This window comes from Myodes glareolus, chromosome 26, assembly GCF_982192425.1.
Source record: "Myodes glareolus chromosome 26, mMyoGla1.1, whole genome shotgun sequence".
Lineage (NCBI taxonomy): Eukaryota > Metazoa > Chordata > Mammalia > Rodentia > Cricetidae > Myodes > Myodes glareolus.
Window position 1 is genome coordinate 34595948 of NC_142051.1, and position 26084 is coordinate 34622031.

General features: G+C 43.6%; 1 protein-coding gene across 2 annotated transcripts in view; it reads left to right on the plus strand.

Moving 5' to 3' along the window:
* Positions 1-26084, plus strand: part of Cradd (CARD and death domain containing adaptor protein) — a 157493-nt gene that overhangs the window by 85105 nt on the left and 46304 nt on the right. The window lies entirely within an intron of this gene.

Genomic DNA, 26084 nt, shown 5'->3' on the forward strand with positions numbered 1-26084 from the left:
TGATTATGAAACTTTTTGTTTGAATTTGTGTGTGTGTGTGTGTGTGTGTGTGTGTTGGTTGACAAGAAATGTCATTAAAATATTTTAAAAATTACCTTTCTCTCCCAGTGTTTTTATGTCAGAGAAAATTATCCTTATGTAATCTAAGTTTCTGTGAGCTGTTAAGGAGGTTGAATACCTCACTAAATGAAAGCTGTCCATTTAATCTTGATTATTTGAGAAATAGTCCCTATGGGGAAATTAAAAAGTTTCTCCAATTTAGAAGTTCTGAATTGCATTTTTCCCTAGTAAGTTGGCATAGAACTGAGCGAACATTTAATTGTGAGCATAATTGCAGTTCAGAAATGTAAAAAAGAAAAGAAAAAAGAAAAAAGTCTAAGGTCCATCACAGATGGTAAAGACAGGCTACATTTTTTTTTTTCCTTTTTCTGAGTCAGGGTCCCATTGTGTAGCTCACTGTGTAGACCAGGCTGACATCAAACTCAGAGATCCACCTGCCACTGCTTCCCGGATGCTGGGATCATAAGTGTATGCCACCATGCTAGGTCTAAGGCTGGATAACTTTTAGAAATACTGATGGTTGATTCATGTTCTTGTTGAACCTGAAGACAATCGCTATTTGGCACAACTTACCCTCGACTTAGGGAGCAAAGAACTGGATCTGTTATTTAGCAGGGTCATGAGAGAATTGCTGGTTTTGTTTTCCATTACTAGAAACTAGTAGATAGTGGTCTCCCAGTGGCTTTGCACAGCACTTTACAGTTACATTTGTCCCTGCAAGGGCATGACTCATTCAGTCCTCCGCGAAGGAGGCAGCGGCAGTGCCGTTAACCTATTCTACAGATCGTGAAACAGACCCAAGACGTTTATCTGAGGCCATCTACTTCCCGAAGCAGCGTTTCCCCAGTGAACACCAATTTGCTTGGTGCCTCGTGGTGATATCTCTTTGCAGCCCCATGAGGGGGGAAGAGAGTGAGCAGGCTCCCGGGTGCTGCCCAGATTTCAGTACAGGGTTCCAAAATTGAACGCGCAACTCCACTCAATACTCGTGCCTGGGAACCATGGGTGTTTATTGGCTTCGGGTCTGTGACAGAGTACCCAAGACAGCCGTAAGGAGGCCAGGCTTTCAGAGATCTCAGCACTCACCTGGCCTGTGGTTCTGCCCCCATGCTGGCACAGTATCTCATGGGGAGAGCGCATGAAGAAAGCCAGTTTACCTCATGGTTGCTGGGGAAGTAAAGGAGAGGAAAAAAGGGGCTAGGGGCCTGATGCCCCTCTTCCAGGGCTCACCCTGACTTTCTTCCCACTAAACTGCATCTCGTAACAGCCCTGCCACCTCTTTGTAGTGACAGGAACGATGTCAATTCTTTTAAAGTTTGTTTATGTTCTATTAGCGTTCCTTGAAAAATCATCAATAGGAACACAGGTTTGAAGCAAGAATTATGGAGAAAATGCTTCTCATGGACTGTCAGCTTCTTTCCTGTCGTGTCTGATTTTGGCGGAAGCTCTAGAGTACATTGGGAGCCACAGGAGGCAATCCTTGGAGACACAGTGAGAATCACTAACAGGATTATTATAAAAGTGATTGAAATTGATCTGATAAGCACTAATATAGGTTTTAAAATTCATTTTGGAGGGAAATGTTATACTAGGAACCTGATATCTTAGAGATGGCCGGTAAGTTTGGAAAACCCAATACATCTCTGCTTTCTTTGCTGACTTTGATCCACATTACTAAGCCTCCGCCTCAGTTTGAGACCTTTTCCCTAAGCCTTCCCTAAATGCCTCAAAGGCTTTGGTGGTGCCGGGCTGTGTTTTCTGTTTGCCATGCCACACCTCAGCCCAATCACAGTGTCTTTTCGTTCATATAATGCACAACCTTGTAACAATCGGAATGTAACGGGCCATTTGGTGTAAAGACATGGCTATTTTGATTAAAGCGCAATACCCTCTGTCTGTCACCTGCAGCAGGACGTGTTCTGGAGTGTCCCACTAGGCCGGCGTTTGGTGTGGCTCTTTTTCTGGCCGCTGTGGCCTTGTCCCTGTATTGACTCAGCTGAGTTCTCAACAATCTCTACTTCTTCGTCTTAACCAGAGCCAATGGGAGACTAAGTTCAGGGTAAAACTTGTTCTAATGAGGATTTTTTATTCTTACTTGTTCCCAATTAACCACTCCCCCAACCCCTGCCACCACCAGAAGACCCATAATTTGGGTGTTAATGGCATCAACTGTCCTTGCTGAGAAGTGCCAGGAAGGCAGGGAACTTGTTTGGTTCCTCCCTGGGTCCTGTCATTGAGGAGGCGCTGCAGAGCTCTGAGAGGAAGGCTTTCTGCTTAAGGGATTGAAACCCCCTGTGGGGGAGTTGGAGATGCCCGCGTCAAGGATTTGTGGTCGCAACTAATTCATTCTAGAATGATCCTGGACTTATTTCCATGTTTCTCTTCTGCTTGTGTGTGCCTAGCTAGACACAGGGCCTGGATATTTCTGTCTGGACCCAGGCAGAAAGCTCATTGCCTATGCTTTTCAAAATGCTCAGTCTCACATTCATCAAAGATCTGATTTTTCTCCTGCTTTTCTGTCATTCCGTACCCTAATCATATGTGCAAATGATCCCAGCAAGCTTCTTTGTGATTTCTTCATAGGCTTCATCTTCCAGAGACTGGATGCAAAGTTAGCAAATGGCCCCTGTTCTTTACTGCTGATAAACCTTAATCTAAGCCACTTCCTGTGTGTGAAGCCTTCCCTGCCATCCTCGGTCTCGCTCTGTGTTTCCTCAGAGTGTTGCCAGCAGGTTGTGCTGTGATGCCTTGCATTTATTTGTTTGTCATATGATGGATACATTTGTTCCCTTTCCCTCCATGTTCTGCACTTGTCAAGCTGATACTTAACTGAAGCTGACTCCGTGTTAGGTCCCGTGTGTTCGGTCCCGTGCTCCGGGTAGAGCTGAGGAGATTCATGCTAATTCCCCAGGCTGTTTTTGTGTTAGGCACCAGTCTCCTCGTATCATAGGCTAACGGCCAGGCCAGTTTTGAGCGAGGAGCTGCGGTCAGGTTTCTGTGGCTGGTAAATCGCAGAGCTGGGGTTGAATCCTTTGTGGAAGGACAGGGTCTCATTCTGGAGCCCAGGATGGCATCAAGCGCGCGACCCTTCTGAGTCAGCCCCACGAGTGCTGGGATTACAGGCACACACCCGCCTGCTCAGCTTGGAGGTTGGGTACTGACCTAGTTAGTTGTGGTGACTCGAGTAGGAATGGCCCCCATAGGCTCATGGAGTGGGATGCTTACTTGGTCTTTAGGGAATGGTGCTACTTGAGAAGGATTAGGATGTGTGACCTTGTTGGAGTAGGTGTGGCCTTGTTGGAGTAGGTGTGGCCTTGTTGGAGTAGGTGTGGCCTTGTTGGAGTAGGTGTGGCCTTGTTGGAGTAGGTGTGGCCTTGTTGGAGTAGGTGTGGCCTTGTTGGAGTAGGTGTGGCCTTACTGGAGTAGGTGTGGCCTTGTTGGAGTAGGTGTGGCCTTGTTGGAGTAGGTGTGGCCTTGGAGGAAGTACTTCACTGGGGTGGTTGACTTTCAGGTTTCAAGGGCCCAAACCAAGCCCAGTGTGTCTCTCTTTTCCTGCTGTTTGGGGGCTGGATGTAGAACTCTTAGCCACCATGTTTGCCTGCATGTTGCCATGCTCTGCCCTGTGAGGATAGTGAACTAAACCTCTGAAACCGTAAACAGCCCCCAATTAAATGTTTCCCTGTTTATCCAAGTTGCCACCATCCTAGTGTCTGTTCATGGCAGCAGAACATGGACCAAGACGTTAGTTTACATAGATCATCATCTTTCACATCCTCTTAAAGGAAAAAAAGGTTCATGGTTCCTGCATTCAACAGCCACCACCGTTCCTCAAGAGAATATCAGAGAGAGTCAGGCATTGTGGCTCACGCATTCAGTGCCAACACTCCAAAGACGAGGTAGGCAAAAGAGGCAGAAAACCTAGTTGAGGCCAATCTGGCCTACATAGCAAGTGCCAGGCTAGGCATGGCTACATAGTGAGACCTTGTTTAGAGATCTGATGAAGGAAATGTCATAAAGAGATCTTGGAATAATCTTTTGATAGACTTGAAGTAATTTTTTTTTAAGACAAGATTTTATTACATAATCCTAGCTGGCTTCGAATTAAGAGATCTGTCTGTCTCTGCCTCCTGAGTGTTGGGATTAATCACACCCATGAAATGATCCATTTGTATATAATACAAGTCCTCTGAGCAAACACACACCCAAGCAAATCAAAGTTAACATCACCAGAAACAGTTTCAGTCAGAACAAACAATTGTTGACATTTGTGTCTGTCCTTTAGATAAGTTACTATCACATTTGCTTTTCTATGTGTCTTGTGCATGTGTGGCATGGCATGTTTCTATGTGTCTTGTGCATGTGTGGCATGGCATGTTTGTGGAGGTCAGAGGACAGCCTGCAGGAATGCATTCTCTCCTTCCACCGCGTAGGCTCTGAGTGTGGAACTTGTTTTCAGACTTGCTGTAAGTGCCTCCTCCCATTTTACTGTCCTGCCACCCTCACGCCGCCTTCCATAGTTGTAATGCAAAGAATCAAGTGTTTCCATTAGAAGAACCCAGAGGCTAATAAACTGTTAACAGATTCTCAATGTAGCCAAAGTTGTGCACTTATTAGGCGTTAGTTTTTCCTCCTGTTTATTCTAATTGAACTTACTATTATAATTATGAAGTCTAATTAAATAGTCCATAAACCTTTGGAATACAGCTATAAAGATGGAGTCGTTGCTTCCGCTAAAATAAAGTCAGATGCTTCAGGAAAATGTGATAACGATGACGTTTTAAAGCAATCACTCGAAGTCGGAGTGGGCGGAATAATTGTGCAGGATTTGAGAAGAAATATTAAAAGTCATGAGGGATTCAGCATTCATATTGCTTCACATATTTAAATTTTTGTTCCACATTAAGGGAACTAAAACCAAAAGTGGAACAGAAGATGAAATATGAATATGATTTATGCGGATCCTGTAGAGTCTCCAGTGCTAAGTAGGTGGTTTTCAAATTATTTTAGAAATGAATCCCCTACTTTACCAGCTTTTGAAATTAAGCAATTTCTGGGCCCGTTTTAAATAAAAATGTTTGCTCCATGCATAGCTTGAGAGTATTATGTAACTGACTGTCTATTTTTGCTTAGTATTTTATGGACACATTTAAAGTCCATAAATATGGATAAAAATGCTTTATAGCCTGTGTTGACTGGTTTTCTGTCAACTTGAGCGAGCTGGAGTTATTTTGGAAGTGGGGACTTCCATTGAAAAATGGCTCCAGCAGACTGGACAAGGGACAAGCCTGTGCTGCATTTTCTTGATGTGGGAGGGCCCATCTGATGGAGGGTGGTGCCACTCCTGGGCGCCACTCCTGACTTGGAGAAGACAGCAGGCTGAGCAAGCCATGCGGATCAAGCCAGTCAGCAGCACCCCTCCATGGCCTCCGCGTCAGTTTCTGCTTTGAGGTTTCCGCCCTGTTTGAGTTCCCGCTCAAGTCCTCCAGGGACGGAGTGTGACCTGAGGGTGGCCAGCTGAAATGAACCTCCTCACGCTGCTTTCGGTCAAGGTGTTCATCACAGCAGAAAAATAGAAAAGTATCGAATACACAGTCATATGACGTACTTGCAGAAAAGTGCCCAGCTCGTAAGTGTTCATTAAATTGTTAACTTGAGATACCTGAAATTACTGACAATGACATGAACACATCTGAGTCCTGGCCATGGCACTCAAAACAAAACTAAACGTAAACAGAAAACATTTCTTGTACTGTCAGGAAAAGAAATGTCCTCCATGTCCCACTAGAGAAACCGAGCATTGTAGTATCTGCTTTTGAATTTTATGCGGGTGAAATACCGTGATTTGGTTTTGGCTTTCTGTATTTAGCATCGTTTGTGAGAGTCATAAGTTTTGCATGCATTGTCTCTGCTGCATGTTGCTCCCCTGAGAGAGCACGTTGTCACAGTTACTCCTCCTGCTGCTGATAACCACTGAGGTTGTGTGGAGTCCAAGGCTGCTTGTAAAATGTTCCTGTGCCCACTCTTGTGTTTGTGCCGTGGTTTGCACATGCAGATTTGAAACCTGTGTTTGTTTAGGTGCTTTGTGGCGGCAGCGCAAAGTCGTGTTACCCTGCTAAGGTGGCTGACCTAGATTCCTGTCACCATAAGTATCTGTGGACATACCTGGATTCCTGTCACCATAAGTATCTGTGGACATACCTGGATTCCTGTCACCATAAGTATCTATGGACATACCTAGATTCCTGTCTCCATAAGTATCTGTGGACATACCTGGATTCCTGTCACCATAAGTATCTGTGGACATACCTGGAATCACAACAACTTCCACAATGCTGACGCGGTCACCATATTGATGTTGATCCAGGCTGTTGGCGTGTTGTATCTTGTGAGCTGCATTTTCTTTTTCCTGATAGCTAGTGAAACGGAGTCCTTTTAAAATACCCGTATGGGCCCTTTGCTGTCATTGAGGGGAGTCTGATGTGCTAAGTCTCTAGCCTGCTTTCCTGTACAGACCTCTCCTTAAATGCACATACTCTGCATGTTGGTTCATTGTTAGAAATACCCTGTCCTACACGGTGGAAGTGGCACACGCCTTTAATCCCAGCACTCGGGAGGCAGAGGATAGTAGGTCTCTGTGAGTTTGAGGCCAGCCTGGTCTACAGAGCGAGTTTCAGGACAGCCAGGGCTACACAGAGAAACCCTGTCTCGAAAACAAAACAAAAAGAAAAACCCTGCCCTACTTCTGGGGAAACAGAGGTTTAAAAATTTACGGCCCAACCTAACAACTCGTTCTTTCTGTTGCTGGCCCATTTTAGTCTTGCGAAGTCTGCCAACCTTCAAGGCCTTGAAGACCTCCCTGCAGTATCTCCTACCAACTTTATTGTTTCGACCTTTCCCACATACACCTGCAATTCTTATACAATTAGTTAGTGGATATGATGAGACGTTAGGGTTAAGTTTCATCTTATTTCATATTGGTATCTAATTGATGAAGAATCATTTAACACAAAGACAACTCGTCTCTCATTGCTTTGCCGGTTGACCCTTTTCATAAATCCGGTATCCGCCAGCGCTAGCCTCTAACTCTGGACTCCTGTTTCTTTCCTTGGAGTAATAAATGCTTTGCTTACTGTGCTTTAGTAGGCTGAAGACTAGACCCACTTTTTTTTTTTTTAAAGAAATTGTGTACATGTGCCCATGCATGCACATGTGTTTGCATACACGTGTCCCCAGAGGCCAGAAGAGGGCGCTGGATTCCCTGGCGCTGGAGTCACAGGTGCTTGTGAGTTGCCTAAGATGCTGCTATCAAATCCAGGTCCTTCCGAAGAGCAGCAAGTGTCCTTGACAGCTGAGCCCTCTCTCCAGCCCCAAGAGAATCTCGTTTGTTTTTAATTCTTCGTATCTCTTAATAAAGCTCAACACACACACACACACACACACACACACACACACACACACACACACACAGATCGACGCAGAGTTGCCAAGATTCTGTCTGAGTTTATTTAGATTTACATCTGCTGCTTTTAATGGTCCCAGAGAGGAGCATCTGCATCTATGAAACTTTGAACTCTCTCGTTCAAGCTCAAGGAATAACTTTCCATTTATTTCGGTCTAATTTACCTAGTGTATATTAGTCATTTAGTTTCAATGCAGTTCTTTTCAGTGGCTGCTGAATATTTTATGAGCGTCATCTCAGTTTATTTGATCCACCCACACGTGGTTTTATTTCACTAGTGTGAACTGTGTGATCTTGAACATCATACACTCACATCTAAGTACCTTTCTGTCTTCCCAGAATTCACTTGTGACATTGGACTCGGGAGTCACACAGCTTGCGCCTCTTCCTCTTCCCCTATGAATTGTGGTTTTTCCCCACTTAATTATAAATGAAATAAGCCCCACTTTTAGGAATCTGGAGAATAAGAATTCTAGTTTATGACTTTCCAATTTGATAGGAAAAGAAATAACTCATTATAATTTAATTTGATTTTTTTTGGTTTAGTTTTTTTCTTGCTTGAGACAGAGTCTTATGTAGCCCAGACTTACCTTGAACCTTGAACTCTTGATCCTTGTGCCTCTGCCTCCCCAGTATTGGAATTACAGGAATGTGCTACTGTGCTTGAATTTTGAATATTTTATTGCTCGTGAGACTGAGCAAATTTTTATTCAGCCAATAACTTTCATGGGATCAGTATATTTATCCTGTTTTCTTATTGATAGTGTTTCTTATATATCATAGATAATAATCACGTATCACATATATTTACAGAACATAAGTCTGTATAGTATATTAACTAACCTTTTATTATTGGAGTAGGCCTGTGTTTTTTGTGGGGGGTGAGAGGAGGAAGAGGAGAAGGAGGGGAGAGAGAGAATGTTGCCAGTTTGTTCCCAATTCATGCCTTTAGATCATTTAACAATAGCATATCAATAACATACATAGTATGTTAATAGCTAGATGAGCTAAAAGGAAGATACTATGAGTGGGAAGATCATTGGCATTGATCCGGAAGGTGGTTCTAGACATAACTCCATCGCTTTTTACCACGGTGATACTGAATAGCACACATGTTCTCTTAGAGCCTTAATGTCCTCCTCTCCACCATAGGTAGACTTATGCCCATCCTCTCAGGGCTAGGTGAGATCGTCTGAAAAATGGTTGCTAGGGCTGGGGATGTGTCTCAGTTGGTAAAGTGCTTGCCTGGCATTTCCAGGGTTCCGGGGTTCAATCTCTAGCACTGTCCAAAACCAGGTGTGGTGGTATTCACTTGTAATCCCAGCACTTGGGAAGTAGAGGCAGGGGGATCAGGACTTCATCATCCTCAGCTGCACATTTGAGGCCAGCTTGGGCTGTATGAGACCCTGTCTCAAACACAGATAAGAAAAAGGATGGCAATGGTAACTGCTACATAATATAAATTATAATGCCAATGACTATGTTATAAGCATAGCTAGTATAGAATGTATTTTTTTCTGAAAATATCTTCTCAGGTAGCCTCATTTATAAAATAGTCTTAACAAATATCTTTCTCGCTTTGTGGTTTTGGGGCTTGCACTCATTTGAATGGCTCTTTCAGAAAGAAATGGTTTATTGCTTTAAAAATAAAAAAGTTCAACTTGATGTTCTTTGCTGCCATTTGGAGGGTGTTTGTGGCTTTATTGGCTTTTAGGGCAGTAGGCTGTTGGCGGTATTGACAGTCCTTATGAGCTTGTTAGCCACTGTTCTGGTAAAAGTCATTTTGATCTGGGATGGAGCCCCAGCATTAAAGGAGTATTGAGTTGGAAATCTGTATTTTGGGCCTTTCATTAAAATACACCCATCACAAAAGAGGCAGTGTGCATTTGCATCGCAAAGGGTAGCTTATTTCCTTCTGGAACTCTTGAAGCTAAGTAATTTAATTATGTCTCTGCCATAGCCTTTTATCTCCCCCTGCAAAGGGACTTTCTCTCCTCTGACAGTTCATATTGGAAGCTGGTCTTCTTATCCCTAGAATTAATTAACATGCAAATACTTGTCAAGAGACACAGGAACACAGCTTTTTCAATTAGCTTTTAAATGTCACTCTTAATGATGGTAGATTGTCTCTTTAAGAGAAAATTAAATTGGTGCGGTCGTCTCCTGCTTTTTCCTAGTGAATACCGTTATTGATTTTTCTGGTGATTGGTTATTAGTGGGCTCTTTATGTTTTCACCATTAGAGACTAGCAGTTTGGATGGGACTTGATTGCAGCGGTGCCTGGTTCTCTGCCTCCTGAGTGCTGGGATTCCAGGGGTGCGCCTGCGCACCTGGCCCTAGAAGGGGATTTTTTTTTTTTGAATTGGGTGTTAGAGAATGGGTGGCAGTTGCTTAGGAAATTGGTCTGCTCTGAAACATGGACACACAGACACACAGACCCACAGACCCACAGACCCACAGGTGCACAAGCACACTTGATTGATGTAACCAGCCTTGACTTTATGGATGCGCACAGGGAAAAATTAGAAGAAAACGAAATAAAAATCAAAAGTAACCCTAGCTTTTGTTTTTAAATCAAACCACCCATGGCAGATTATCAGTTAGCCTTCACAAACTGCTATTCATCTATCATTCTGTCATTGTTTTGGCTGGTGAGCAATTCCATGAAGTAACCATTTAAATGCAGGTCAGTCACCGTTGAGTAGCTCCTTGAGCTAGTAGCTTTTTGACAAGATCCACTCATCTAGGCTCAGTAATCATGGTTTTTAGGTAGGGACCGCTCCTGTGAAGGATTCGAAAAGGCAGAAATAAGAAGCACGGAATTCCAGTGAGCCAGGAATTATGTGAGGGAATAAACACACGGTGCCTTGAGGAGGGAGCTCTCTTCGAAAAGTTTCTGTTAGGTGCTGTGTTGTGCTTAGTTTTGCAAAGCTGATGGAAGTATTTGGTATCTCCAATGTAGTCAAACAGCAATGAAAGAGAATGGGTTGCCTGTGAACTAGCAACTAGGACTCTGGGGCTGGAAGATTTGGATGAGAGCTCCATTAGTAAATTGCAGAGCCTAAAGTTTTATATCTAATTTATCTTTTGTCATAACTAAGGAAAACTATAACTTCTTCAACCCCATCAAAGACTCTAGAAGGATATATTACCTAAATAAACAGAAATTGCATTGTAAGCAACTTCCAAAACCCTAGAATTGACAGAGACATCTCGCTGCCTGAACAGTCACCCAAAGTTCTTCTGTAATGTTGGCCATTCATCTTCAGCCTACGGGCCCATAGTATCCAGCAGACTTTTCCATGAAGAAGGAAATCTGAAGATCTGTTTTGCCTTGTACTAGATAAGTTCATCAGTTGCTTTCTTCTGCAGAATGTCTGGCAGCTTTCTCTGTGAAGCAGGAACCCTGAAGGACCATCCCATCTTTTGGAATATTCAGCCGTCACTTCTCTGTATGTCCTGCATGTTTAGTTCATACAGCATACCATAAAGCAGTCTAGGCAAAAGCAGCTTCTTGCCCAAATGGCTAGCCGTGCCACACTGAAGGCAAATTTCATAATAAATTTCTTCAATGCCGGTCAACCTCTCTGAAGTAGTTGGTGCTACCAGAAGCAGACATCTCATTGTCGAGAAAAGTCTAAGTTCTTAAAACATTTTAAATGCCATATTCTGTATGTCTTTGAAAGGGTTGAAGAATATGTAGCCACATGAAATATCTCTGTATATCTAAACCTAACTAATATGACTACATTATAGATGACTTCTATTAATCTGTATTTCTTAATTATACATTTCATTTTAAATGAGTTTCACAAACACAATACCTTAACCAAGAGCAGAAATATATATATATGTGTGTGTGTGTGTATAACAAAATTGACGTTAAATTTGTATCAATAAACCAAGATCTATACCAATGCAAACATTTATAAGCAATCATTTAGGGAATTTGGGTGTTTTCTAGATTGGGGTGCTATTAATCAGGTCTTTCATAGGGTATCCTGTGTGGTAGGTCCATCTCAGCCAGCAGTTCTGAAGCTGTCATGGATGTTGGACCATGTATGTGGGCCATTGCTTGGCGGCGGGGGGGGGGGTCTTGTTTGAACAAACCATATTAGCTGATAAGGAATCCACAGCTTTCTATCCTTTGGAAACAAAAGCAGAACCTCTTTCCCAAAGCAACAAACATATCCTTAGACCCAAATTCTAAAGTCAAGATACCTTTATAATATACATGTTGGTTTAGCTTAGCAGCCTATACAATGAAATGTCTCTCTGTACTTAGCTCATTCATAGTCAAAAAATTAAAAGAAACATAATAGTATACATAATCCAGACTCTCCATGTATATTCCATCTTTACATGGCTTATTTCTTTTACTCTATTACTTTTTAATATTTATTTTATTATCTTTGCTCCATTAATCTATGACTGTCTGTGCTCTGTCTCTTTAAGGACTTTGTTTTATTCTTTGAAACTATTTCTTTTTATAACTGTCTATACTCTTTTTCTCCTCTCTCTCAAGCCTATGTACATTTTTTAAACACACTGTGACTTGTTCTGTCTGAATCTGTCATCACTGTGTATCTGTAATCATTTTCTGACCAAGAGCACTTTAAAAATGGTAAACAGCTAGATCACAGTGGCCCTGGACACTGGTTTCACCTCTCTCAGTTTTTCAATGTGGTGGAAGTACCTTTACCACCAGCTCTGGGACCGCTGGGTGGGAACTGCGCTCACCACCTCAACTCTGGTAAGCAGTTGGCCCACGCTGCCACCAAGGAGCTTGCAGCAAGCTATCCACAAACTCCATTCAAGTGCTCGACCTCCTGAAAGAGCCAGAGCTGTTCCTGCAACTGGCACAAACCAGGAAGCCTTCTTAAAGGGGCCACACAATTTTTGCTGCTACTGCTAAGCGAGGAAGCCTTCTCTTCTCCAGCAAACAGAGCAAATCTGAAAAAAATATATGGCTACCAAGAAGTCATGCTTAGCTCTGTTCTTTTGTGTCTAGAATTCCCTCCCAAGCTCTCTCAGGCTTTATGTGAATGTAGTTGCCCCACATTGGTGCGCCATTTTGTAAGTGGAGACCGTGTGTTCCTTTCCTGGCTGCTCAGATCTGAGTAATCACACAGAAACGATATTAATTGCAACACTGTTTGGCCAATAGCTTATGCATATTTCTAGCTAACTCTTACCTCTTAAATTAACCCTTTTCTATTAATCCATGAATCACCATGAGGTTGTGGCCTACTTGTAAGGTTCTCACTGGCTACTGGCATCTTTCTCCTTTTACAGCTACATGGCATCTCTTGACTCCTGCCTATTTTCTCTCCATATATTTGTTCAAATTTCCTGCCTGGCTTTACTAAAACATTGACCAAAATAGCTTCTTTAATAGCCAGTGGTAATAAAACATATTCATAGCATGCAGAGAATCCCACATCATATATACAGTAAAGTATCAGGGTACGTCTAGGAGAATTATTTTAAAACACACATTTTAGATTCTAAACATATTTCCATGGTAATCAAGTTATACCAAAAGGATAGAAATTTAAAATTTAAATTAAATTTAAAAAATTTAAAAATAATTGTCCATTTTTGCCAAAATTCTAATCTTTTTCTTTTTAAAGAAAATGAATCTTTATAGATCTGGATAATCAAATGCACAGTTGCTTAATGGAAGTAGATTTGTTTACTATTTGCATTTTCCGTAAGCCGCTTTCATAGGAATCTGCAGGAGAGCTTTCTCAGCTTCTCCTTCATGTTATGGTGTTTAAGCACTGTTGTTGTCTGTCTTTGTTCTGCATCTTTGTTCTGGATGCTGCCTATCGTATTGTATGCTGTGCTGCACAGAGCATCCTTGGAGCTGGCCACAAACTTGTCACGGGCTGATTTGTTGAGGACTTAGATCGAAATCCTTAGGTTCAGGAGTATATGCGTATCTCTTCTAGGAAGAAACCAGTTCCAACTGCTTTCATCCTGCCCACAGTGCCTGTGAATGGCCCGTCACCACGTACTTCTTTTAAAGCAGAATCCCGAACTCAAGGCCGGAAGAAATAAAGGGAAGTTGCTAAAAACAAGTGATGGCCAAGATTTATGAGAGCCTAAATTCACACAAAAATGTGTACACAGCGGCATTATCCATAGCAGCTAAAATGTGGGGACAGCCTCAGCTTCATGAGCTGGCGAATGGACGTGAACATGTGGAGGTAAATGCAATAGCAATGCCGTTACATACATGGATGAATGCTACTCAGCTCTGGAACTAGATGCAGTCTGGAGGCATTCTGGTCCGTGAAAAGAGCCAGCCAGAAGTGACCATGTAGACCTCTCTGCAGTGTTGAGAATGGCGGCTCCTGAGAGGTGGAGTGGGGTAGGGGCTTGGGAACTGGCTGCTAATTGGCACACTGTTTCCTTTGGGGCGATGGAAAAATTAGATTGTGGTGATAGTTGCACAACTCCAAATAGATGAAAACCCTCTGAATCGCATATTTTAAATGGGTTGAGGTTTATGATGTGTGAATTTCAAGCCACTCTAGTGATTAAGAGAAAATTAAAATAAGTGGCGCCCCATGCACGAACGGGACAAAAGATGAGGATGCACGCTTCACCATGGGCTTTTGGGCCAGGCAGAAAGTCAGTCGTAACCAGTATGGCTAGCAGTGTGTTGGAGCCCTGCATTCATTTGGGCTAATGACAGTCAGCTGTGGGGGTGCATTGTGCCGACTTAGAATCAATGCCATGTTCTTCAGGGTTAGAAAAGAGGCCAGCACCCTGAATTACTGCCCTGTACGTGGTCAGTCCTTCACATACACAGGCGGCCCTGTTCTCTTGGAGGGCAGTAAGAGTTTCCTTTGCTGACCCACAATTGCTGGCCGTACTCCAGCGTTTGGAAAGGACAGGTCGTAGAGGGGAAGCTGGAGGAGCTGAGCTCAGCTGCTGAGTCAAGGAAAGCCAGAGGAAGACCTGAGGTCACAGATGAAGTTGAGGCCCTCATCTTCAGTGAATAAGTGCAGTCAGTTTGAGAGTTAGTAATTAAGTTTTTTCTTGCACAGTGGATGGCACTGTTCTTCTGGAAGTGTTTGCCAGTGAATAGCATGATAAAAATGTTTGAAAGGAAGTTAGCTTTTTTAAGTGGCTCCCAGTTAGGTTGATAGATAACATTTAGCTCAAGAAAATGTGGTTAACTTTGCAGTGCACATCAGCAGTTAAAGGAGAAGCAACAGGTCCCTTTCCCAAGCCCGTGCGTCCTTGTCTGTGTATCTTTTGAATGCTGTCTACTTTTTACCCTGACCTGTGCATAAACTGGATTAAACTACAACATCCCAAGCCCTTTTAATTATGTTCAGGTCTGAATTTTTCAACGCAGGAAGAACGGGGTCCCCGTGCTTCATTCGAAGGCTGTTTACCTTTAGGTAGCCCTGTTGGTCTAATTAGTTTACTTTAGAAGCCAGGGATGGCGCGTGTGTGGGTCGGTGTTGACCCAATAACCAAGTCATAACTGGGCAGTCATAACTAGGCAGTCATAATTAGGCAGAAGTTTTTTTCTTTGTCACTGGTTTTAGTCACTCTTTGTGTTTTTGGTTTTATTTTGTGTTGTTTTTCTTTTCATTTTTCCTTCCTTCCTTCCTTCCTTCCTTCCTTCCTTCCTTCCTTCCTTCTTTCTTTCTTCCTTCCTTCCTTCCTTCCTTCCTTTTTAGTTAAACTGAAGACTAGTCTTTGGAGAGCTGGAGTCATAACTCTGGTGGAGACTTGCCCTGCACATATAGTACTGTAGGTCCAATCCCCAGCCCTCTTTAAGACAAACAAACAAACAAAACCCTTAAAATTAGTCTCCGTGCTTGATTAGTGGATGTACAGGAATCTCAGCTACTTTAAACACTGTCCAGTCATTTTTTTTCTTGTTTATTTTTTTTCCTTTGCTTCTGATCTTACTGTGAATTACTACAGAAGCTTTAGCAGTGAGGAAATGCGGTTAGTGACTCAGGGTGAGGAAGGGGAAGACAGTGTTGCTGGCCTGGGAACGTGGGCTGAATGGGGACTGGTGAATGTTTTGGTTTGCATTTATTGCTATTTTTAGTTTAAGGCTGTGGCTGACTAGGGAGAAACTCAGCCTGGTTATGGTCCTGACACACCGAACTTTCTCCTGAAGTCCAGGAAGCCTCACTCTCTGGGAGAAGCCATCTTCCCTGATTGTTGGAGTGCAGCCCCTCTCTGATGTAACCTCCTCGTAGTCAATAAATGAAGAATAGCGTTTTGACAGGTAAACTAAAAAATAATGTAAATTATTCTTTCTGTTAGTCAAACGCGAACCATTACACGTAACCACACAGGGGTTTTATTTCCTAAATGTAATTTTGAAGACAACTAGCCATGGATTACTTTTGGGTCTTGTGTTAGTTTATTGGAAATAGCTCTGAATTCACAGAACTCGTGAATACAAGAGCAAAGCATCTCCACCATGTTCTGAGTTGGGGATAAACTTTCATCCTTTGCCAGCCCCTTAGAGACTGACTGTGAACAGCCCCAGCTTAACTTCAAAGCACAGCCTGTTCTTTTGCCATTGGCACTGAAGCATCTTAATTATGCTTGGACAGCTATTATTAGTATAGACAAGTGAGTACGAATTTTTCTTTGTTGGTTCATATTGCTGCTTTGTGTGATACTGTATGAGCCTAAGATCACCCAGTTATCACAGTTGCCACATGCCAATATACAGTCATTGAAGGAGACTTTTAATTCTTTCAGCATCTGATAGATGGATGTTCCATGCAATGTTTCCTGTCATGCTATCTTCGTAAGCCACAGACTTAAAAATACATACTTAACATGATTCTGAAGTAGGATTGGCTAAATCTTTGGGCTGTAGTAAACATGGTAACTGCAAAAGAGAAAAGTTGGGTGTAATCAGTTTCACTAACTGTGATTTCAGGAGCATGTAACTTAAAGTAAGACAGGTACTTTTCATGTCCACATGCTTGCAAAGATGGTTCCAAAATAAGGAAAATAAAAAAAGGAAAATTCAGGCATTAAAAGCACAACAGTTTAGATAGGGAAGAAAAATGGAGGGAACCATTTGAAGAGCAGGAATCTCTTGTGCTTGGCTCTCAAGAGAACACACACAAAAGACTCGAGGAGGCACAGACAAGCACAAAATCAGAAGAGCAGTGTAGACCCAGTAGGTCTGGAGTGTTGGGACTAATTGAGTCCTGGTCTTCAGCTGCTCTTCCCTGCTAGAGCCTTCTTATGGAAGTTACTAGAAACTGTGCCTTGCCTAGAGGATCAGAGGATGGGGTTTTCACCTGTTGGCCATTGACGGCAGGGTATTTAAGCCTCCATGGTGCCATTCAAAAAGGGCTTTTTGTACCAGAGATTGGAGGTCCGTGTGTTGGTCTGTCTCTGCGTGTGTTTCCTCAACCTCCAGCCCCTCGCCCAAAGCTCACAAACTGGATTCTAGTGCATAGAGCGCAGACGGGAGGCACGGTGCGTGGCACTGGAGAGAATGCCAAACCCAACAGAAGAGATCTTGACAACGGTGTCCAGAGTGAGAATAAGTAGAGACTAAGCTCATGACTTGAGGCAGAAGTAATAATGTTAACGTATGACAAAAAGCAGAGCGACTCAGATGTTCGGCTTCTCCCTTCTATCAAGGAGAGTGATCTTCAAATAGGAACACGCAGCGTAAACATGGTTGAGAATAAACTGAGTGTGTGAGATAGGTGATAGTAACAGACACAACAGTTTGCTGAGTTTCTATTCAGGACTGAGCACCGTGAAAGGGGATTTGACTATTCTTTTCTAGTATTTATGGGAGATAAATTATTGTTATCAGCCCCATACCAGACAAGAGATTTCATAATAAGCCTGAAGTTTGTGAGTGAGTGTAGTTGAATTTTTCTTTTGGCCTTAGCATAGGCTTGTTTCTGACTAGCTCTTTTAACTTAAATTAACCCATTTCTATTCATCTACTTTTTGTCATGTACAGCCCATCCTGCTTCCTTTGTGTCTCCTCATCTCTCTCCCTCTCCCCCTTTCTTCCCCCCTCCTCGTGCCTAGATTCCTCCTCCTCCTTCCTTTCTCTGCCTGGAAGTCCCACCTATACCTCCTGCCTAGCTATTGGCTGTTCAGCTTTTTATTGTGCCAATCACAGCGATACACCTTCACACAGTGTACAAATATCCCATAAGTGAGAAGCTAAGATTCCGATGCTGACTTGACTCAATTCAGTATCTGGCTCTCTGTAGGGGGCAATTTCATGCATGTATGATATGTATACAATGCATACCTATGTGTGGAATGTATTGTGATTATATTTGTTCCTTATTGCCTCTCTTTTCCTCTCCCACTCTTACTGACCTCATCTTCTGAATTATTTTGTCTTAGTTAGGGTTTCTATGGCTGTGAAAGGACACCATGACTTCAACTCTTAGAAAGGAAAACATTTAATTGTGGTGTCTCACAGCTCAGAGGTTTAGTCCATTGCCGTCATGGCAGGACATGGAGGCACTCAGGCAGACATGGTGCTGCAGAGGTAGCTGAGAGCCCTACGTCTTGTGCAGGCAACAGGAAGCAGTCTGACCCACTGGGCGTGGCTTGAGTATATACGAGACCACAAAGCCCAAATCCACAGTGACATGCTTCCTCCAACAAAGCCACACCTCCTTATAGTGCCACTCCCTTTGGGGGCATTTTCTTTTCAAATCACCACAACCTCCACCCTACTTTCATATTCCTTTTGTTTTTTGGACTCACTGGATTTAATTAGGGTGGCTTGTGTTATCATGGGTGGAATTTATTTACTGGAGCACAGGCAACTTCCCAGGGTTACACCACTGGAGAAAATGATCGGCTGCTTCTTCAGTAAGCACCCCAACTCTCATGCCTACTAGCACCAAACCGTTAAACTGGATTGCATGTTCCAGTTTAAATTATATTGTCAGACATAAATAAACAAGATAAACCCAATAGGTGGCATTGAAGAGCCATACAAGGCAATGGAATACCAAGATTATAATGAACAAGGCTGTGGGCCAGCTCAATTGCACAGTGCTTGCCTCCTCTGCGCAGGGCCCTGAGTTTGAGCTCCGGCACTGTAAGCAGACCATCTTGATTTATTCTGAAAGGTTCACTTTAGGCTTTTTGAGCCAAAAATTTTGATATTGATTCTTGGCAAATCAACAGAAAGTTGGTCTGTGAAGTTCTGAGCGAAAGAAGGGAACCTCAGGAGACAGCCTGTATGTTCACAAATCATGCTGTGTTGGGTTCTCCAATCCATGATCCTTTTGATGGAAGATTTCATAGGGGTTTATAAACAAGGGGATTCATCTGGGCTCCATACAGTAGATCCATATTTGATTTAACTTCTTTTGCAGAATATTGATTTTCAACAGGTTTTACTAAAATAAGATTGTGATTATGTTATTCCTCTGGACCATCAGAATAGTAACCCTAATCTGATGTGGGAGGTCCTTTTGTCTATGTGTTGCTTTTATTGGTTAATGAATAAAGAACTGCTTTGAGCCTATGGCAGGGGAGAACAGAACTGAGGGGAAAGCTAGGCAGAATACACAGCCCATGACCTACACAAGTGTGCTGTGGCATGTACACATGTCATGTATGTTCCTACACATATACCAAATAAATACATAAATAAGTAATTGAAAACCTTGCGAGCGGAAGCCATTTTATTATGGTCCCATTATTAGCCAGGAAACTTGTTTGTCATCTCAAGTTCCAAAGTTGCTGTCCTGATGACTCATGGGGACAGTAGTTGGAAAATGGGTCTATTTTAGCAACCTTTCTGTTTATTGCAGCTATTATGAGACTATCCGTGGCTCAGGCGTAAGATGGTTGGCTGTCACCAAGCCCTTATTCCACGTGGCTTTCTTTTTATAATGCTCATTAAAGAAGAGACATAAAGGTTCGTCAAGAACCTGTTGGCATAAACACTGTGCTGAGGTCTCAACTTCACAGAAGTTTGAATTAAAAAGGCAATGAATCTTGCTTACAGAGGGACTGGAAGCAACGCTGCCGCCCGTGTTTAGTTTTTCCAAACAAGTGGTCGTTCTTTGAAAACCGCTAATTTTCCTATAGCAGCGAGTAAATTACAGAGTGTTGGGATCAGCGGGACTAGGTTTCATTAGCAGGACCAGACCTTGCCAGCACTCAGGGCTGGTATTCGGTACTGGACTGGGATGAACTCCATGGCTGTGTCTGCATCTGGGAGACCACGGGGAACAGCTTTAAATGCTCACAGCACCACCCGCCCTTAACAGTACGAAGAGAGCGAAGGGCCCCCAGACCTCACTGCTGGTGAGGGAATGTGAGAGCAGAGCTTCCGCAGCTCTCAGAGACCTTGTCCAAACCTGAGAACCGTAATGACCACAGCGGGCAGTTGTCTGCTGCCAGGCCGATTCTTGCCTCTGCTCCTGAACTCTGGTCCTGTCGTGTTGTGAACATGCGTCCAGGTGCCCGGCTTGCCTGATGGACCGGAAGCTTTCGAAAGCAGTCACCGACTGACACTGTTGCATGAACTTGATGTGGACTGCTGATGCAGCCACAGATCCAGGATCACACCGCTCTGGGGGCTCTTGCACCATGGAGGCCCCTCCTTCCTGCATCTTAGCTTTGAGGTCTTTGCAGTTGAGTCTGGGGCTGCAACACATGCTTGTTGAAGGAATAATGAACCGCAAACTTTTGTGTGTGTGAGACCAAGTCTCTCACTATGTAGCTATGGCTGTCCTGGAACTCACCCTTGTAGACCAGGCTGGCCTCCAACTCACAGAGATCCTCCTGCCTCTGCCTTCGGAGTGCTAGGATTAAAGGCGTGCGCCCCCACCCTGACTGCAAACTTTTTACGCACCTCTGTATTTCCAGAACTTTCTGACAGAGGGACCTGACAACAGAGACACTGGTATCTGGCTGTGTGATGCTTTGAGTAAGAATGGACCCCTTAGGGCTTTATGTTTGGATGCCTGGTCATTAGGAAGTTGCACGACTTGAGAGGCGTTAAGAGGTGTGGCCTTGTTGGAGGAAGTGTGTTACTGGGAGGGGGGGGTGGCCCCAGCCAGGTCCACTGTCTCTCTTCCTGCTGCCTGTGGCTCTGGATGTAAGAACCCTCAGGTACTTCTTCAGCATCATGTCTGCCGGCATGCTGCTATGTTCCTTGCTATGATGGCATGAACTAAACCTGTGAAACTATATGCACGCCCCAATTAACTGCTTTCCTAAGAGTTGCCGCAATCATGGCATCTCCTCGCAGCAACAGAACCCTGACTAAGACAGGCTGTGTGTATGCAAGCATGGCATGCAAGCATTGGCTGTTGACTAACACAGACACTGGGATCCAGCTGTGGGTATAGACATGGCATGCAAGTCTTGGCTGTTGGCTAACACAGACACTGGAATCCAGGTGTGTGTGTGTGTGTGTGTGTGTGTGTAGGCAAGGCATGCAAGCACTGACATAGACACTGGTATCCAGCTGTGGGTACAGCCATGGCATGCAAGCACTGGCTGTTTTAATATTGCCGCCATCACCTCTTTTACCTGCCCAGCTTTGACATTATTTTCTTTGCTCATTCTAAGTAGCAGCCTGTTATTGCCCCTCCTCCGTCCCTCCTTCTTGCTCTTCATCCGTCTCCCTTCCCCATACCCTTCCGCTTCTTCCTCCTCCTTCCTGCTCCTGTTTCCCATCCCTCCTTCTCCCCTGGCCCTCGTGTTGCCATCACAGCCACTGTCAGCAAATCCACTCTTCACCTAGAGCCCAGACACCATTTTAGATCTCTGCCCAGCCTAGTTTATGACCTGTCCAAGTAAACCTCCCTTATGAGGCTTCAAAAAATAACGTTTAAAGACCATTTCAAAAATAATAATATAGAAACAGAAAAACAGTTTTTGAACGGTAGTTTTTCCTTCACAAACTCTTTCTTACTGTGGGAATGTGAGACTCACTTCCCTGCTTAAATGTTTCCTGACATGGTACCTCGTGTCACCCAAGTGCCGTGTCCTGCATTAACATGTACACATGAGTGAGACAGATCTCGCTATGTGTTCTATAGGATTATCTTTGGCTTGGCATTCACATAGAAAAGGAAACTCTGGCCTGTCTATGTCTGTTCTCACCTCTAGCTCCTACAAAGCAGGTGCTTGGGGTTTATAGTTGCCTGGCTCAGGGGCACCTCTCTGTTGAGAAGTAGTAAATTATTTCTGGTGATTGAGAGAGCTCTGGAGGTTCAGTTATCCAGGAAAAAGCCCAGCCCCTAACATGCATTCTAAAGTGAACTCTTACAGGTGACCTCTACCAAGGTCAGTTAAAGTGTTCTCATCTTGGAGGTATTTTAATTTCTCTTAGCCTTCAGTAAATGACAGGTAAGGACACTTTCTTCAGTGTAGAGGTTGAAAAATCCCTCCTCTCTCCCCCTCCAGCCTTCTCTTCAGCTCTGGAAGCTTCCATCTTCACCTCACACATTATGTATCCAGACCTTGTACTGAAGGCCTTGTGTGGAAGGCAGACTTTCTCAGTTAGATCATAGAGACTTTCTCAACTATATTTCTCAAAAAAAGTCCACTGAATAGTGCATATTTCTTCTACTTTAGAAAAATTACGAAAAAAATTATAGTAGTTTTGGCTGCCATTTGAAAACTCTCTGGATTGATTGGCTTTCCAGAGCCAGACTGAAGGTACACCATGCTCCAGATGATGGCAGAACACATCCTTCCTTAGGACATTTATGATGGGCTGGGCTTCTCTTTTTTTTCTGTCTGTGTGTCTCATTATTGGTAATGATTTCTGAAGCATCAGACTTTTTTTCCACCTCTGTGTGAAGTTAATCAAAGGCACCTTCTCCGTGGCCTCGAGCTGTTCCACGTTGAATCCGATCCTTGTCACGACGACTCTGTACACAGAGATGAGGTTCACTGGCGAGCAGTGCGCGGCACATGCTGTCCCAAATGTCTTTTGACTAATAACAGCGTCTTTTCTAAAAACCATCAAAGGGATCAGAATGAATAAATACAGGGGTTTGGTTTGGTGTGGGTAAGCATCATTAGTGTGTGTATGTGTGTGGTGTGTATGTGGTATGTATGTATGTGTGTGGTGTGTGTGTATATGGTGTCTGTATGTGTGTGGTGTGTGTGTATGGTGTGTATGTATGTGTGTGGTGTGTGTGTGTGTGGTGTGTGTGTGTGTATGGTGTCTGTATGTGTGTGGTGTGTGTGTATGGTGTGTATGTATGTGTGTGGTGTGTGTGTATGGTGTGTATGTATGTGTGTGGTGTATATGTATGTGTGTGGTGTATATGTATATGTGTTGTGTGTATATGTGTGGTGTGTTTGTATGTATGTGATGTGTGTGTATGATGTGTATGTATGTGTGTGCTGTGTGTATAGTGTGTATGTATGTGCATGGTGTATGTGTGGTGTATATGTATGTGCGTGTGGTGTGTGGGGTGTGTATGTGATTGTGGGCTTGCATGCCATGCTGCACATGTGGCAGTCAGAGGACAGCTTTGTGGGTGGGTTCTGGTAGTAGAATTCAGGCTGTCAGGTTTGCACCACCGCGTGACAAGTACCTTTCTTCATCTCCCCAGGGCCTTTCTTTTGCCTTTAAGATCGAATGTAAATGGAGAATGTTTGTTACGGACAAGTTGGGCTTTTGCTTGAGCATGCTGCTCTTTCTGTTGTCAGATGCTAGCTTTTAATCTTGTTTGAACTTCACAGCAATCTCATTCCAGAAATGACAAGTTCCAGAGCAGCAATTGGCTGGGGCTCAGCATCCAATGTGGTATCAGGCAGTGGCCGCAGTGGAACCTTGGCCCCAGCGTGAATGCTGACTCTGCCTTCTGGAGAGTGTTTGCCATTCAGCCGGGGTGGTTGGTTGGGATAAAATGGTGGCGATCCAAACTATTTTAAACTCATCATATATTATAGCACGCACACACACACTCACACACCACACACTCACACATGCACACACATATGTATTATGAATTTTCAAACTTGGTTCTGCAGTGTGTGGGTGTGTTCAGCAGCATTTCTGACAGTTTTCTTCCGAAAGGAGGACGTTAAAGGACATTCACAGGTCTTGTAACCCAGAGAGTCAAAAAACCGAAGAACTGAAAAGCTGACCTGCGAGCCGTTGTTTGCGCTGTTGGTGATTGAACAAAACACAGCTGACATGAAAGGCTTCTCTCTAATGTTTTCCCCTGGGCGTATCAAGAGAGTGCTTTGCTTGTCAAAAGTGAAAAACATTGGTTGCAGCGTATCTCTCTGTTTTCATTTGAACCTCACCATATAGATTTTTCTTCTTTAGGGGAAGTGAAGGTTTGGAAGGCATTATCTTTAGGACGGGGTGAATAGTGGGGAGGAAGTTGAGTGTCTCTGTGGTCTATTGTCTTATAGTTTGGGTCTTGAGCATGTAAATGCCTTTTTATATAAAAAGTAAGAAGAAAAGCAAGTCCTTTGGAAAACACTGAAAGAAATGAATATAACTGTGTGCCACAGAGAATTTGAAATATTTTGACTCTGCCTCTGTTGTGGAAAACAGCTGAAGGCAAAATGAAAATGATCACAAGGAATACTTAAACTGTGTCCAGTATCCTTAGTGTTCGTTTATTGTTAGTTGGAAATGAGTAATTGGTACAGCTAGGAACTAAGTTCTATGTAAGCAAAAAAGCTCAGGTATGAACTCCAAAGAGCGACAGAGCAGTTACCTTTCATTGGAACAGGAGATACCAGTATAGGTGCAGGACTTACGCTGTTAGACGTGCCGTGGCATCCAGTAGCATTCAGCACCTGTGATACCCAGATTGTGGTGGCCTCCCGATGGCCTTTCTCACTAGTAAGCATTAGAACTCCTTGCTGAAGCAGCTCAGTTCAGGTCTGGGATGTGGAACATACAGGGTGGTCTCGAGGCATCTAAAAACTGAAAACCAGCAAAGAGAGAGGTGGGATTATGCCAGAACGACCCAGAAACCAGCCTGGAGGGGCTCTGGGGACAAAACATAGGACAGTGAACGTGAAAAGGATTTAAATACATAAAAGTGCTTGAGTGTATCATCATACTTCGAAAAGAAAGCACGACAAAAGCCCGCTTACCTGTCCCGTTTAAATCTGCGAAGTGGCAGCTGATGGTTCTGAGTGTAGATTAAGGAGGAGCAGGGAAATCTGGCGTTCATCTCCACTATGCTTATGGGCAAATCCCTCAGAGTGAAAAAGGAGGCTGGAAAAAGCTGTGGCTCTGTAACAGCCGGGAAGGGCGCTAAAACCAGAAGACGAGGCTGACAGTACTTGAACCCACAGATCTGTGTCCATAAAAAACGAGCCAACCAGACGCTATGTTGCATAGAAACAGCAGCACCTGAGAAGTTTTCTGGTCCACACTCTTGTCCCCCAACGAACTTGAACCAAATGTGATAAACATACGTGTCTAATTACAGTGGATTCCCACTTATCCATGGAAATATATTCCAGGTCCCCCCCACACACACAGTCTGTGAACTGTATGGCATACTAATCTGGCATCCATGCTAATATACACACACACACATACACACACACACACACACGTGATAAAGATAAATTTGTAAATTAGAGAAAGTAGTTAGATCACAGTAAGAACTAACAATGACCTAGAGCGGTTACGATACTTATAATAATGGTTACGCAATTGTCAGCCTCTCAAAATGTCCTGATGACCGCACTCAGACCTCTCGTGTGACCGTTTTCTTTCCCACTCTGTGTTGCCGGATATCAGACCCACGGCCGGTAGACAAGCATTTGATCACCATGCCGCCTCTGTCACCATTTCTTTTTCTTTCTTCACACTCTCAGAAGAGTCCCTGTTATAGATCCTAGCGACCCCTGCACACCTAAAAAACTCGGCTGAAAAAATTAACTCTTTCACTGAGAGGAAGCATTTATGGCGTCTGTTTTGAATATCCACATTTTCAGCGTTGCTTCTCTTGCACTTTGGGTCATTATTCTGGCACATAAAAGCCACTGGAACCCGAACCCTGAGATACCATGGCAGTCAGTCGGTTAACAAGTATGGCTTCTGACAGATAGGCCAGTGGCAAATTTGGGTTTCCCGTCCCCACAGCAGAATGAGTGGACCATCCGGGACCTTTATCACGCTACTACTCACAGTGGCATGTAGTTGAAAACATTTGAATTGTTTGTGTCTGGATTTTCCACTCAATATTTACAAACTTTGGTTAACTGGGGGCAACTGCTCCTGATAAGGGGGATTCAGGGCCAGGGGAACATGTTCAACACCCCAGGTGTTAAAGTAGTCCGTGCCCGAATATAGAAGTTCTACCAAACGAGTGGGTTCATTGCTTCAGCAAATAAATATTACAGAAGAAAGTGGCAGAGGGGCCCTAAGCCAGGGCCAGAGACCTCTTAGCCAGTTTCAGATCCCAGCCTGTTTGGAACTGAAGTCGTACCGACCGGACATAAGGTATTTTTCCTTTAAAACAACAGGAGAAAATGGAATGCGGCTTGTGTGCTGTTAAGGGATCCTTGATAATTTCATTGAGTGTTGACAGTACTGAGATGTTCGTAA